The sequence below is a fragment of the Hylobates moloch genome, unplaced genomic scaffold, assembly GCF_009828535.3.
Source record: "Hylobates moloch isolate HMO894 unplaced genomic scaffold, HMol_V3 SCAFFOLD_20, whole genome shotgun sequence".
Taxonomy (NCBI): domain Eukaryota; kingdom Metazoa; phylum Chordata; class Mammalia; order Primates; family Hylobatidae; genus Hylobates; species Hylobates moloch.
Genome location: NW_026652295.1, coordinates 15382129 through 15394347, shown reverse-complemented (window position 1 = coordinate 15394347; position 12219 = coordinate 15382129). Strand labels below are relative to the sequence as shown.

The window sequence follows — 12219 nt, the reverse complement described above, 5'->3', positions numbered from 1 at the left end:
AGTATGGAGCAGAGGAAGAAAGCTAAGTAGAGGAGCCAGGGTCAGATGAAGGGAGGCTGGGCTTGAATAGATGAGGAGGGGATCATGATTGGAGGACTTTTGAGAGTAAGTGTGCTTTACATTCAGCTTTAAGCCATCAATTCCATAGCAACCTGGCATACTGCTCTTACTCCCTGTCCCCTAATTAGTCTTGAAGCTTCCATCAACATTGACTACCAGATAAACCTTTTTAGGAATAATGTTTTGGAAAAATTATATGGGTATGGAAATATTAATATGTTTATTCCTATATTTTCTCCTTTTCTTCATGGAAACTGGTAGCAGTCATTGCAATGACTGAACTCGGAGATTTGGGAAGTAATGAATGTTATGTAGTCAGTGGCTCTTCCTATCTTTGGGTGAGATTCAGCCATTAGAAATAAGTAAGAGAGGGAAAGAGAAAGCAGAGGCCAGCAAAGGGGGAAAATAGGTGGGAGCTCACCATCGTTGAGGACCTGGATCCAGCCTTGTGGCAGAGTCTGAAGAGATGGCAAGACTACAATGGACATGTAGGAAAAGACAGTGGATTTGGGTGTGGGTGGATAAGAGCATGATGAATTTAAAGTGACAGGATTTCTCCAAATGTATCGAGCAGTTGAAATTTTAGGCCTCGAGCCCAGGAGAAAGATCTGGACTGGAGACTCACTTTGAGAATCATTACCATATTGTTCAGTGTTTCTCAAAGACCATCTGTGTACATTGCACCCACCCCCAAAACCCTGGCAGCCAACTCCTCTGGGAATGGACCCCAGATCGTCATTTTAATCCTACTTTTCAGATGACTCTTAAGCACACTGGAGTCTGATCACTAAAACTAGATGCTAATTGATGCAATGGGAGAGGGTGATAGAGTTCTGAGAAAATATATAGTGAGAAAATGGCCAAAGGAAAGGACAAAGTAGAGACTACATAGGAAAATGAATGAAATTATTCATTGGATTGGCATTGAAGTTGATCATTGAGGATCTCAAGAAGGACATTTTCAATAAGGTGAACACTGGAATATGAAGTTTATGTAGTTTACATAGGTTTACATGTGTGTTTGTGTGTGAATTAGCCAGGCCATCTTACTGAGTTGAAACACCTGGCTTTCAGTCCTAGAGTTTCACTAGTTGGCCATGTGACCCTCATCCGCAAGACATTCCATATCTGCCCCATCCTGACTCCCTACACCAACCTGGAGTAGTTGTGCAAGTCATCACTGGAGTCTCAGAAAAGCAGGTACTGGCTCTTAGATTTAGTCTCTGCCTTCTGGCCCTTCAAGGACAACATGGTTTGTACCTTTGGCTTTTCTCTCTCAGTCCTGTGGGACATGATTTTCTTCTCTACCTTTGACTTCGTGTCTTGCAATGATGATAAGAGTCACCTGGCCCTGGACTGCTGAGAGGTAGCATGGGGCCTCCTCTTATCTGACCCTGGATTAGAGGAGAGGAAGATCAGCCCCTTCCATCTGGGGATCTGTTCATCTGGAAAGTCATGGGTTGGACTAGGTCAGTGGATTCCAACTAGGTTACCATAGAGTTCAAGCATACTGCTGGAGGGTTTGGTTTCAAATGAAGCAGTTTTACTTGTTTGAGTTCATCTACATTTTCTTATAAAAGCAACAGGGGTTTCTATTATTAAAATCAAGTATGAAAAGCCAGTGAGCTTGTTGATGTCTAGAGCTTGGTTTTACTTCCAGAATTTTTTTATCAAACTCACACTGAGGATTTTGGGAGCACAACTTTTTTCTTCTAACCCTGAGTCTAGTTCTTATGATGTTTGCTTCTGCATAGATACAAATTTTAGAGATTTTGAATGATGATAACACTAGTATTTTTAGACCTTAATTAGAACACATTTGATATGGCTTGGCTCTGTGTCCTCACCCGAATCTCATCTCAGATTGTAATCCCCATGTGCCTAGGGAGGGACCTTGTGGGAGGTGATTGGATTATGGGGGTGGTTTCCCCCGTGATGTTCTTGTCATAGTGAGGGAGTGCTCATGAGATCCGATGGTTTCAAAGTGGCAGTTTCCCTTGTGCTTTCTCTCTCACCTGCTGCCATGGAAGACGTGCCTTGCTTTCCCTTCATCTTCCACCATGATTTTAAGTTTTCTGAGGCCTCCCCAGCCATGTGGAACTGTGAGTCAGTTGAACCTCCTTTCTTTATAAATTACCCAGTCTCAGGTAGCATCTTTATAGCAGCATGAGAATGGACTAATGCAACATTCATTAACTATTACATTTTCTTTTTGTATAATATTTTATTAAAATAATGCTAACCTTTAACATGGAAGTAATTGCAAAAATTTTGAAAAACAGGAGAAAGAAAAAAACTTATATTGTTTATGGTCCTACAGCTTTTAACAGTTTGAAATGCTTCCTACCATTATAGGTGTGTGCACACATGCACACAAGTTGAAAATAATGTACGTATATTAGTTCATTTTCATGCTGCTGATAAAGATGTACCTGAAACTTGGTAATTTATAAAGGAAAAGAGGTTTAATGGGCTCACAGTTCCACATGGCTCTGGAGACCTCATGATCATGGCCGAAGGCAAAAGGCACATCTTACATGGTGACAGGCAAAGACAGAATAAGAATCAAGCAAAAGGGGTTTCCTCTTATAAAATCATCAGATTTCGTGAGACTTATTCACTACCACAAGGACAGTATGGGAGAAACTGCTCCCATGATTCAATTATCTCCCACCAGGTCGCTCCCACAACATGTGGGAATTGTGGGAGCTATAATTCAAGATGATATTTCGGTGGGGACACAACCAAACCATATCATTCTGCTTCTGACCCCTCCTAAATGTTCTCACATTTCAAAGCCAATCATGTCTTCCCAACAGTCCCCCAAAGTCTTAACTCATTTCAGCATTAACTCAAAAGTCCATAGTCCAAAGTCTCGTCTGAGACAAGGCAAGTCTTTCTGCCTATGAGTCTGTAACATCAAAAGCAAGTTAGTTACTTCCTAGATACAATGGGGGTACAGGTATTGAGTAAATACAGTTATTCCAAATTGGAGAAAGTGGCCAAAACATAAGGGCTCCAGGTCACACACAAGTGGAACATATAGACTAGGCTCTTTGGCTCCTAACTTTGCCATTCTCTGCCAAACACCATTCTATTTGAAAGCTCTCTCTCTCGCGCTCTCTGCCATAATTTTCCATATCTTTTCTGTAAATAATCAAGGTTTGAGAAATTCTAAAATATATGCACACAGAAGACCCTATAAAAGAGGGGAAGAGGTAGTGACTCTATTCATCACCAGCTGGTTGGTCTTTCTCTTATCCTTATTATTTATATCTATTGACTGGAAGTACTAGTAAAAATGTCTTTAGCGTTATTGTGAAATTAAATGAGGTGGCATCAATTAAGTGAGCACAGAGTCTGTGGGGAGATAGTATTCAAGGCCCTAATTCTTTATTTCTTCACGTGTTCATGTTCTTTATTCTGTAACTCTGTGGTGCCCTCCCTCTCTGCTTCTGGGCTCAGCCATGCAACTTACTTTGCCCAGTGGGCTGTTAGCAAACATGATGCAAATAGAGGCTTGTAAAGGACCTGCATATTGAGACTTGCTCTTGCTCTTGCCTTCAGACACTACCATGAATGTCTGCCTGGGCTAGCCTGCTGGAAGATGAGAATCATATGACCCAGCTAACAGCTGACAGCTAACTCATCTCCAGAAGTGTGAGCGTTAGCGGGCCAAGCCCAGATGAGAAAAATCCTGCAACTGAACCCAATCTAAATCACTAATCTACACAGTATTGAGAGCTAACTACATGTTTATTGTTTTAAGCCGCTGAGTTTTGGGGTAGCTGGATTCTCAGCATCATTGTGTCAGTAAATAACTTATACAAAATGACATGTAAGAAGTGCTTAAAAATTGTTTATATGGCAGCCCTTTGGTGATTCAACTTTATTTTTTATTTAAATAACAGAGACAGTTCCCTATTTATCCACTCTTCCCTTCCTTTGTAGCTTACTCTTTAAAGTGTCCAATCAAGGCACACTGTTAGATTTAATATGCTTATTTGTCAGTATAACATATCTCAAATTGTTTCTCTCCTGTTTCTTGTCTCTTTAATGGCCAAAAAAATTTTAGTCACATTTAGTCTACTGGCTGTTAGCATTTTATTTGGATCTCAGAGGGGATATAAGAGAAATAGGAGACAGAACCTTCCTTTAATAACACAAATCCAAAGGATAAGAGCTAATTTCAGTGCTATGTGGTATATGTAGAAGTGTTAAGAGGCAACCAGGGAATTCAATGAGTTAAAGTCAAGTAGGTTCAGTTGGTGATATTTTAAACACAGTATTAAGACTTTCCTATGGAAAAAATAGAATGATAGAATAAATGACCAATCTACGTCATTATGACTGGGCTGTGAAATGGGAATGTGACAAATGAATGCTCCATGTTGACACTGTTTTTCACTTCCTACTTTGGCAAATAGTTCCATGGCCACTGGATGCCACTCATGATGCAGACAGTGGTGTTAGAGATGAGTTCACTACAACATATTTAGTGTCTTGAAAGGATGGCATGGAGGCCAAAGCAACTCCATCTTAGATTGCTAATCTGCCATGTTGACTTCTCATTAACTCCAGTTCTGGGAAAGCTTCTAAAATTTCCAGTTTATCTACTGTTCCTTGTGAGAGCAGGTAATTACCATAAATCTTGCCCTTAGGTCCGACAACGTTGGTGTTACCATACTTCAATTGTCCTACACATCCCTTCTGAATCACTCCTCCCCTATGGTACATAAGTCCTTGGTCTGCAGGATAATGGCACAAGACCCACCATCTTGTTTTCCCACCACCCGAGACACAGACATGGCTTCTGTTCCTAAGTCCCTACTAAATGTTTCTTTCTGAGAAACTGGATATGTCAGCCTCTTTCTTTGGCCTCTTGGCTTCCTGGGAGGCCAAATTATTAAATAGTACACAATTTACTGGGCTGAATGGTGCTGCCCCTGAAGCACTGAATTTCAGTGCTGGGCTCTGAAAGTGAAGATAAGGCCCTGGCCCTCTCCCATTCAGCTGTTAAGAGCTGGTGCTAGTTTCTGGTGTGACCTTTAACAGTAAGGCATGAATTACATTTCCCTAGTGAATGTATTCTCAAGGCATTCTGCCAACTATTATTTCTAAACAGAGCATGTTCATAGACAACAAGCAAAATCATTACGCCAAGACTAATGCCAACTGGCTCAGTGGTCATTTGAAGAAAGGGCAGATCAAGAATTCCTTGTTTCCCCAGCAGCCCTCTTTGCCTCTTGTGTTGTGACACATGCACTTTGTTTCTTCTCATTCATCTCCATTACAGCCTCGACAGCCCAACTTTACATTCTGGAAAAAAATAAAGAAGGTCTGTGCTTCTGGCCCAATGTATGAGGAAGACAGGCAGCTTCCTAGCTGGAGTAAACTTAAGGGTTGACTGCCTCCCCTAATCAGCACTTGGGTTTTAGAGATACAAGAAGTATTGGTTCTAGAAGAAGCCTTAAAATAATCTCTTCTGAATATTTTCAGATGACTGTTGCTCAGAATCAGACAAAATCATAGGTGGATATGAAAATGAATAAAACAGAGAACCAGAGCAGCTTTGGCTGAAAAGCAGGGTGGCGAGTGATAGGTCGTTGTGGAGAAGAGTTCCTTGTGTCTGCAGGAAGCAGAGTTAGAAAATCAGTCATCTTACCAATGTCCATTTTTAGAGATTCAGAGAAGTGAAAGTATTGATCTGCAAACAGACAGGTCAACAGAAACTCGAACTCACACATCCTGACTTTCAGTGTAGTGCTCTTTCCAGACTTTCAAATAACTGGCGGGAAATACAGGTAAATGTACATTATCAATGGAGGCATTTGAAGAGACAGACGAATTCTTTTAGAATGCAGTAGCACTATAATGGAATCTGGGTAATTTGCATACTATTTTATAAGAAAATGTTAAAACTTCTCTTCTTTTTTTTTAGTATGTTAATAATGAAAGATTTTTTTTAATGCAAGTTAGAAATTAAAATAAAAATTTTAAATATTTCCTTGTTCCAATCCCAAGCTCCTCCCTAGAGGTCACTGCCAGCAGTTTGAGTCAACCATTTTTCTACGAACACACACCCACACTTACATCTAGATATATGATTATGTTGTTTGTTGCTAATTACAAAAGTGTGTATAATGTATATATTATCCTGGAACTGTAAAAAATAAAGTGACATCCTTGCATAGGAGTACACTCTTACTCATTTTTTAGCTGCTTGCATGTGCGGTGTGAATGTATTTTATTTCATTTATTATTATTATTATTTTTTGAGATGGAGTCTCACTCTGTCACCCAGGCTGGAGTGCAGTGGTGCGGTCTCAGCTCACTGCAACCTCTGCCTCCCAGGTTCGTGCAATCCTCCCACCTCAGCCTCCTAAGTAGCTGGGATTACAGGTGTGTGCTACCATGTCCAGCTAAATTTTGTATTTTTAGTAGAGATGGAGGTCTCACCACATTAGCCAGGCTGGTCTCGAACTCCCGACCTTGAGTGATCTGCCCACATCAGCCTCCCAAAATGCTGAGATTACAGGCATGAACCACCACGCCTGGCCTGTGAACGTATTTTAATGCGTTTATCCACTCCTCTGTTGGCCAATGTTGAAATGGTTCTCATGACTTCATTATTACAAGGCTACAATCAAGATTTTTGAACATGTATATTCATCCACTTTTGCAAATATTTATCCCATAAAGATCCTTGGAAGATTTGCTGAGGAAAAAAGACATTTATTTTATTTTTGATAAATGTTGCTGTGTTGCTCTACAGAGAAGTGAGGCCAGTTAATGCTCTCACTCAGCACTGTTTGCCAACATTAACACTAAATATTAATCTTTTCCAGCCTCGTCAGTCTGATAAGCAGAGAGCTCGCACATCTTTAATTCATCAGATTAAGCTTCTTTTCAAGCATTCTTTTGTATCTATGTAAATACTTTCTTCTATTTCCAAATAGGATATTAAAATTTACATGTTATTTTAAAGACAACTAATATACAGCTAAACTAACTGAAATAATATATACAAGAAGTTTATGGGATCTAAGCTACAGATGGGAAAATCTTAAATAAGTTTTTAACTTCCTTTACCCTATTAGGAACATCAGGACTTCTAGAATTGATACTGGCCCTGTGTATCAAGTACATTCTTCCCCTCATAAAACTTGTTTACTTTTCCAGAGAGCATATCATGCTATTGTGTCTAGGAAATCAGTGAGTAACTAGATTATCCATCTTATCATTACTTCAAAACATTACTTCAAAATGCTGAATGCAGATGGTGATTAGATGGTTGAGAAAAAAGATGATTTTTAAGCTTAAGTAAGAAAGCCAGGGGATTCCAGAGGATTGAAGTTGCTGCTGGATAGATGAGGTTTCACTGTGCTGCTGACAGAAAAGCCGTAGAAGATCTGAAGTAAACAAGATGACTTGAAGACAATGAAGACTAATGAAGTAGAATGTCAGAAACCCACTGTGAAGGAAACTGAAATGAACACAGCCCTTCCCATGCATTTCTTTGAGAAAAGAAAAACTTCCTTACAAATCATTTTGAGGATTTATGAAAAATTTACAAATGGATGTTCAAGAAATGGACTTCCTTCAGTTTTCTAAAGGTTTGACTCTCATGCGCTTTTTAATCATTTGTGGTTTTCTCTGAGTAGTCTTTTTTTTTTCTTCATATAAATTAGGTTGCCTGCCTTTTGCTTATTGAGTGCGAGGAACTTCTCACAGGGTCTTAATGCTAAATAACCCTTTGATTACGTATGTTGCAAGTATTTTCTCCAGGTCTGTTGTTTGTCATGTAATTTTGTTTATGGAATCTTTTCTCATACAGAGGTTTTAAATTAAGTCAAGTGTGCCAATCTTTTCCTTCATAGGGATGCTCATAATTCTAATATTCTTTCAATATCAATCTTGAATCCCTATCACAGCTAGACTAACTGCAGCAGCGACACTTTTCATTAAAAATAAATCATTCTAAATTTAAAATGCAAATTTACACTCACTGCTGATGCCTTTGACAAAAACATCAGTCATTATGGAGGAAAATAAAATTCTTCTCTTAAACTGTATACAGATGAGGGAAGACTTTGGAAGGCCCAGATAAATAATGGGTATTTCAATGGTGGCATTGAGAGGTGACAACGTGCTAGCAGCTCTCGCTCCCTCTCGGCAACTCTTCAGGCCACGGCATCCACTCTGGCTGCACTTAAGGAGCCCTTCAGCCCGCCGCTGCACTGTGGGAGCCCCTCTCAGGGCTGGCCAAGGTGGGAGCTGACTCCCTCTGCTTGCGCGGAGGTGTGGAGGAAGAGGTGCGGGCAGGAACCAGGGCTGCGTGTGGGCTCGCGGGCCAGCGTGAGCTCTGGGTGGGCATGGGCTTGGCAGGTCCTGCACTCAGAGCAGCCAGCCGCAGTGAGGGGCTTAGCACCCGGGCCAGCAGCTGCGGAGAGGGCACCAGGTCCCCTAGCACTGCCGGCCCACCCATGCCATGCTGGAATTCTCGCTGGGCCTCAGCAGTGCCCCCATGGGCTCCTGCGCGGCCAGAGCCTCCCCAACAGGTGCTGCCCTCTACTCCGCGGCACCAGGTCCCATTGACCACCCAAGGGCTGAGGAGCACAGGCGTGTGGCACAGGACTGGCAGACAGCTCCCACTGTGGCCCCGGCACAGGATCCACTAGGCAAAGCCAGCTGGGCTCCTCAGTCAGGTGGAGACTTGGAGAACTTTTATATCTAGCTGGAATATTGTATATGCACCAATCAGCACTCTGTGTCTAGCTCAGGGATTGTAAATGCACCAATCAGCACTCTGTGTCTAGCTCAAGGTTTGTAAATGCACCAATCAGTGCTCTGTGTCTAGCTAATCTAGTGGGGACTTGGAGAACTTTTTTGTCTAGCTAAAGGATTGTAAATGCACCAATCAGCACTCTGTGTCTAGCTCAGGGATTGTAAATACACCAATCAACACCCTGTGTCTAGCTCAAGGTTTGTAAACGCACCAGTCAGCACCCTGTGTCTAGCTCAAGGTTTGTAAATGCACCAATCTGTGCTCTGTGTCTAGGTAATCTAGTGGAGACTTGGAGAACTTTTGTATCTAGCTAAAGGATTGTAAACGCACAAATCAGCACTCTGTCTAGCTCAGGGATTGTAAATACACCAATCAGCACCCTGTCAAAATGGACCAATCAGCAGGATGTGGGTGGGGCCAGATAAGGGAATGAAAGCAGGCTGCCCCAGCCAGCAGCGGTAACCCCTCGGGTCCCTTTCCACACTGTGGAAGCTTTGTTGTTTCGCTCTTTGGAATAAATCTTGCTGCTGCTCACTTTTTGGGTCCACACTGCCTTTATGAGTTGTAACACTCACTGTGAAGGTCTGCAGCTTCACTCCTGAGGCCAGCGAGACCATGAATCCACCGGGAGGAATGAACAACTCTGGACAGGAGGAACAAACAACTCCAGAGGTGCCGCCTTAAGAGGTGTAACACTCACCGCAAAGGTCTGCAGCTTCACTCCTGAAGCCAGCGAGACCATGAACCTACCAGAAGGAAGAAACTCCGAACACATCTGAACATCAAAAGGAACAAACTCCAGACACACTATCTTTAAGAACTGTAACACTCACTGTGAGGGTCCGCGGCTTCATTCTTGAAGTCAGTGAGACCAAGAACCCACCAATTTCGGACACAGCATGATGGAAAACCTCATGTTAAAAAGCCCAAGCAGAAAAAATTTTACAAATTTTAGCTTCTTAACAATATGTTTATGTCTATTAATATGTCTTGTCTTTTCAGCTCTTGCTCAACGTCTTACCCCAGGGGTCAAGGTAGTACAGGCTGTTGTTAACATATAAATGACTGTCAAATCTTTATTAGTAATTGACATCTTTGGATGAGTCTATTCGTTGTTTTGAGGAAGTAGAACACAGTAAGATTAAGTTTTGATGTGTGAGATAAGGCTGACATAGGTCAGAAACTTTGCTGTTAGGGAAAAATTTAGGTCTTCGTAAGAAGTCACAGTGGGTGGCCCAGAAAAGCCAGCAGTGAGGGGCATCATATGGTGTGGGAGTGTAGCTGGTAGGGGGAAAGGGAAGAAAAAAGGAAATGAAATATTGAGAAAAAAATTTTGAGAACTTCTTTTGCACTTATCATTTTATATATATACAACATATAATTATTGTCCCATTTCTCTGTTACATTGTGAAGGTCAATATCCCATCCATATCTACATCCCTATTAAGTGACACATAGTAAGCATTTTGAGACCACTTGCTGTGTACTTTCACATAAATTTTGTTTACATCCACCCTGCATTACCCTGTGACTGAAATAATGAGACCTACTGAGTATCACTGAGAGTACTATTAAGGCTAATTTCAGGTTTGCATATTACTGTGCTGGAGTACTATACAATTGTTTGATCCAAAAAGAGATTAGAAGGAAGATTTGTTGTTTGTGCTTGGAACCCAGTGCTCTTTTTAAAGCCTAATTCAGAGGTTTGAGAAACCAGCAAGGGCTTTCTGTCCCAGTGGAGCTTAACAGTTATGACAGGGATCGGCAGGGAGTCTCTTTCTCCATCTCATTGCTTCAGACGGGTAGAAATGAAGACTGTATCAGGACTAAAAACAGTGCCCCAAATCAGGGGTCACAAATAGGCAAACAAATGAGCAGCACCCGTTACCATTCCTTTGCAATGCACTCTAGAAGGATGCAAGGAGATACAGATATAGATATATATATATTGCCAAGACCAGCTCGGTCGGGGAGACCCTAACCCTGAGGCGCTAGAGGAATTAAAGACACACACACAGAAATATAGGGGTGTGAAGTGGGAAATCAGGGGTCTCACAGCCTTCAGAGCTAAGAGCCTCGAACAGAGATTTACCCATGTATTTATTAATAGCAAACCAGGCATTAGCATTGTTTCTATAGATGCTAAATTAACTAAAAGTATCCCTCATGGGAAACAAAGGGATGGGCCGAATTAAAGGAATAGGTTGGGCTAGTTAACTGCAGCAGGAGCATGTCCTTAAGGCACAGATTGCTCCTGCTATTGTTTGTGGCTTAAGAATGCCTTTAGGCCGGGCTTGGTGGCTCATGCCTGTAATCCCAGCACTTTGGGAGGCCGAGGCGGGCGGATCACGAGGTCATGACATCGAGACCATCCTGGCTAACAGGGTGAAACCCCTCTCTACTAAAACTACAAAAAATTAGCCGGGCGTGGTGGTGGGCGCCTGCAGTCCCAGCTACTGGGGAGGCTGAGGTAGGAGAATGCCGTCAACCCAGGAGGCAGAGCTTGCAGTGAGCAGAGATCCCGCCACTGCACTCCAGCCTGGGCGACAGAGCGAGACTCCATCTCAAAAAAAAAAAAAAAAATGCCTTTAAGCGGTTTTCTGCCCCGGGCGGGCCAGGTGTTCCTTGCTCTCATTCCCGTAAACCCACAACCTTCCAGCTTGGGTGTTAGGGCCATTATGAACATGTTACAGTGCTGCAGAGATTTTGTTTCTGGCCAGTTTTGGAGCCAGATTTTGGTGGGCTTGCTCCCAACATATATATATATGTGTATATATATGTGTATATATGTGTGTATATGTGTGTATATATAGTATATATGTGTATATGTATATATATGTATACGCATGTATATATGTATATATACGTATGTGTATGTGTATATATGTATATACGTATATATGTATATGTGTATATGTATATATGTGTACATATGTATATATGTGTGTGTGTATACACACACACTCACTCGCATGTATACATATATATATATATACAGAAAATCAGCAAGCCTAGGGTCCTTATGTAAAAAGGACCCAGAAAGCTGAAAAGGGATTCAACAGGAAATAACAGCTCAGTGCTAAGCTGAAATGGAGGTGGCAGCTCTTCGCTGGATGTGGCCAGTAAAGTTACAACATTTTAGGGCATTGACTCTGGAACCCGACCTCACAGGTTAAAATTCGAATGTTGCCACTTGCTAGCTGTGACTGTGCAAGTAGTTTAACCTTCGAGACCCTCAGTTTCCTTGTTTGTAATGAGATATAAATAACATCTGCCCACAGTGATACTCCGTGGGCTAAGGGAGGTAATCCAGGTTACACAGCACAGTCCCAGACTTGTAGGCCCTCCGTAATTACTTATTTACTTTGAAA

The 12219-nt window shown here is 41.8% G+C and overlaps 1 long non-coding RNA gene across 1 annotated transcript in view; it reads left to right on the top strand.

Annotated features, from left to right (window-relative positions):
• The window catches only part of LOC131382069 (uncharacterized), a 30784-nt gene extending 21063 nt beyond the window's left edge, over positions 1–9721 (top strand). Inside the window, exon 4 of the long non-coding RNA XR_009211231.1 lies at positions 9439–9721. This is a non-coding gene — a long non-coding RNA (uncharacterized LOC131382069). The remainder of the gene's footprint in view (positions 1–9438) is intronic.
• Positions 9722–12219: the final 2498 nt, after the last annotated feature.